Source organism: Meleagris gallopavo, chromosome 15, assembly GCF_000146605.3.
Source record: "Meleagris gallopavo isolate NT-WF06-2002-E0010 breed Aviagen turkey brand Nicholas breeding stock chromosome 15, Turkey_5.1, whole genome shotgun sequence".
Taxonomy (NCBI): Eukaryota; Metazoa; Chordata; class Aves; order Galliformes; family Phasianidae; genus Meleagris; species Meleagris gallopavo.
The window spans coordinates 289,449-293,701 of NC_015025.2; the positions used below are offsets into that span (position 1 = coordinate 289,449).

At 46.2% G+C, this 4,253-nt stretch overlaps 1 protein-coding gene across 1 annotated transcript in view; it reads right to left on the reverse strand.

The window, feature by feature from the left end:
* LOC104913214 (protocadherin beta-15-like) overlaps nucleotides 1-4,253 on the reverse strand; it is a 26,769-nt gene that overhangs the window by 2,292 nt on the left and 20,224 nt on the right. The gene's annotated exons all lie outside the window — the stretch shown is intronic.

The following is a 4,253-nucleotide window of genomic DNA, read 5'->3' on the forward strand; positions in this document are numbered from 1 at the left end:
TCAGCCAGGTCACATCCTGAACCAATGGCTGAGCACCAGGTGAGAAGGGGTGGCTGATTCAGGGAGCTCAGCTGCAAGCAATGTACCTGGAAGCACTGAAGCCTTTATCCACACCTCCTCACCCTCATTTAAATGTTCACAGATGAGGGAGTGACATCTCTCGGAACAGAGACTGCACTCCTTTTGATTCATCATTCAGTCGTTGGAAGGACGAGCCAAATTCTGTTCTTTTTTTTTTAGCTGCAATTGCTCCATTGTGTTTCTATCCTCCAAGAAGGCACTGTCATCACCTTATTTTTCCATTGACACATCCTCGGTCCTGTCTGGTAAAAATGTCAGTGACACCTGGGATCCATTTCTTTATACTCCTGATTGCCTTTAGCTCCTCAGGGAGAGGAGAGGACCCATAACCTTTCTTATTGTAACCTCATGTGTGGTGCCAGTATAGTCAGGAACACATCCAGGCAGAGAAGAGCTTCTAAAGACACTTCCCAATCTGACTGCCCTCTGTTCAAAATGACATGTTGCTGTTCAGCTTCAGGTGTAGAAGCGTGTGAAAGGAAAATTAGGCATGTTGGGCTGTAAATCTTGTATGTCACCTGCCCAGAGCTATCTGAATCACTTTAATCCTAGCACCTTTATCCACCTGCTGGTTGTTTAGATGTCATTCAATGTTTTGACTCTTGGAAATGTGAGCATCTTACAGAATGTACTTCTGTAACCACATTCTCCATGTGGGCAGCAATACCTTTTCACAGGTACCATGCAGCAGACGTGAGGGATTTGCCTCTTCACTGCCTGTTGCACAACTTGTATTGTTGTAACCACTCCCAGGGAGGATTTCCACAATTCATGACTTAGGGGAGAGATAACGCACTGATCACTTTTCTCATTCAGCAATATCTACAGCCAGCTGCATGGCCTGTAATTCTGCACGTTGGCTCTATTCATCCCTCCTTCAGGGGTTTCTGCAACTAGCCATGAAGAACTCCATACTCCAATAAATCCTCCAACATGGATAGGAGTTACACAGTTACTTCTTCCACTATGGATTAAGACGACAAGTTGAAACTTGCAGTCACTGTCTTATGTACAGGGGCAACTGATGGTGACACAAATGGTTCCCTGGTTCAGATAGAAGGCCTGGCACAAGAACAGGAGGAACCGCAGGGCCTGTTTTGACGGTTGGAAAAATTCCAAGGCCTCCCGCAGGAATTGGAGTGACTATAGGGCTTGTGATGCATCTAAGAGCAACCACAGGGCCTATTGCAGAGGAAGGAGAAACTTCAAGGCCTGTCACATGAGCAGAAACAGTTGCATGGGTTGGAACAACCACAGGCCTCTCTTGGAAGTTGAAAAACAGCATGGATTGTCCCTAGGAATGGATTGACTCCATGGCCTGTTTTGATGGCTGGTGACACTACAGGGCCCCACACAGGATTTGAAGCAAAACAGGCTGTGATGGAGAAGCTGGAGAAACTGCAGGGCACATAGCAGGGTTGCAGGAACTACAAGCCTTGGCAGTAGTTGGAGCAGCCACAGAGCACGGAGCAGGGCTTGGAGCCACCACAGCAACTGGCACAGGCCTCAAAGCAACCATAGGCACTGTAGTGAGGGCTGAAGAAACTGCAGGGCCTATCACAGAAGTTGGAGCAGCCGCAGGGCCTGTCACACTGTCATCAGAGTTAGAGACCTTCTCTTACCCTCTCTTGAGTGTGCTGAATAGCACTGATCAGGGTGCAGTAGGCATAGGCCAAGCCCCAGCACGTGGCAGTCATTGCTGTCTCTCTACAATTGCCAGAGTGATGACACATCTGCTGCAAACAGTTTGCCAATTCTTCTGGATCCTGCACATGTTCTGGACTGCAGTTCCAAAGCACTGCTGGTGCCCACTCTTCCGGGGGCCTGCTAATATCCTCCCACACAGCCTGACACTGCAACAGGGCACATCTCTGGGTTGTATTGATAAAGAGTTGGTTAAATGTAAACAAAACCAGAAACAAATACAGGAGACACAGCGGTAGGATCATGCTGGTTTGAACATCTCAAGGACATTTAACATTCTCAAGAGCTATTGTAACTAGGCCAAAAGATAACGGGTAGGTGAAGGAGAAAGACGAGTGAGGAAATGGAGGAAATCATGGCCTGTTCACGCTGCCATAGTCTGGCTCTCTAAAGACACAAAGGAAAACATGTAATTCTTCATAGTGTCTGAGAGATGGTTCCCTAAGAACGAAGATGATGACAGTGTGCAGTACAAACACCCGCTGAGTCTCCTGAGCAGTAACTTGAACACATCAGAACTTGATGTTACATCTAACAGCAAAATGATCATCTTCTTCCAGCCCCCTAAGATGGTCAACAGCACAACAGGGAACAGAAATAGCAACTAAGGTGTGAAATGTAGTCATTTCTAGAAAACACTCCAAGAGAATTCCAAAAATAATTGAAAAGCTAACACGGTGCCCAGAAGCTAATAAACTACTATGACACATACAACAATTCTGCTTTAACATGCTTGGATAAGATCTGGGTTATCACAGCCCTTTGGGCCACAAGTTGGACACCAAAAACAGTGTTGTACTATATAACCTGATAGCAGCTCAGCACCACACGTTCATTGTTCACCACCCTCTTCCAGCAGGATGGGGGAGAGAACCAGAATACAAAACCAAAGTACAACTCCTGAGAGAAAACAAAAAGATGTAGAGCTGGAGGAATGGAGACAGAAGTACTGACAGAGGTAGAGATACTGAGAATCACATAGACATAGTCATAGAGGTATTGAGATACAGATAAGAGACAGAGAGAGACATACTAAAGAAGTGATGCACAACCACCTGCAGATACAAAGAATAAAGAATGGATGCACCACAGAATCACCGCGGTTGGAGAAGACTTTCAAGATCATCTAGTCCAACCTTCCACCTATCACGAATAGTTCTCACTAAACCATATCCCTCAACACAAAATCCTACCATTCCTCGAACATCTCCAGGGTCAGTGACTCCACCACCTCCCTGGGAAGCCCATTCCAGTGCTTGACCACTCTCACAGAAAAACAGTATTTCCTAACGTCCAGCCTAAATCTCTCCTAGCGCAGCTTGAAGCCATTCCCTCTAGCTCTGTCACTAGTCACACAAGAGAAGAGGCCGACCCCCAGCTCACTACAACCTCCTTTCAGGTCGTTATAGAGAGCAATAAGGTCTCCCCTGAGCCTCCTCTTCTCCAGTCTGAACAATCCCAGCTCCTTCAACCGTTCCTCATAGGGCCGTGCTCCAGACCCCTCACCAGCTTTGTTGCCCTTCTTTGAACACGCTCCAAGGCCTCAATGTCTTTATTGCAGCAAGGGGCCCAAAACTGGACACAGTACTCGAGGTGCAGCGCCTCACTAGAGCTGTGTACAGGGGGACAATCACTTTCCTGTTCTGTGTGGTGTCACACGGTACAGAATACCTCATTCATACCTGTCCTCATTCTGCCCCCTACCAGCTTCTTGTGCACCACCAGCACACTCACTCTCAGGGCAGAATGAGAAGCAGAAATGTCCCTGGCTCTGTGCAGCACTGCTCTGCAACAATTCAGTAGTCAGTGTTCTAAACGTGCTTTTCCTCCTAGGGGTAACCCAAACCATCATATCAGCCACTACAAAGGAAGTCAGCTCAATTCACATGAAATCAGGACAATCAGCAACACAGAAACCTGTTAAAAAACCCACCTGTAAGCCATCATCAGCACATACAGTTGGCAATGCAGCTCCTCATTCACGCCATACAGCAGTTACAGTACCACCCAGTATCTGCTTCTTATGCTCCTGATCTGGGCTGAGAAGAGCTTCTCCAGACACTTCTCACAAGGACTGCCCTCATTTCACAGGGACACGCTGCCCTTCAGCTTCAGCTGTAGAAGGCTTTAACAGCAACAGTGATCCTTATGCTCCTCTACACGGGAAGAATAAGTTTGCACACAAAAGTGAAGCTCATGCTCTTTCAGACTTCTCAGTAGACTTTATTGGTTTCTGTCACCAAGCATTCAACTCCAGGAAATACATGAGCAAAGGGAAATTGCACATTGCTTTGAATAGTCTATTATCTAATATTCGTTAATGCTGAAATATTCCAGAAACATTCTTACAGACTTTATGTTGGGAAAAGAACCAAACCTCCAACCAACCAAACAAAAAAAACAAAAAAATACACACAAATAGTGCATAAAAGCAGATGAATGGAAAGGATAGCCTCCATATTAGAAAA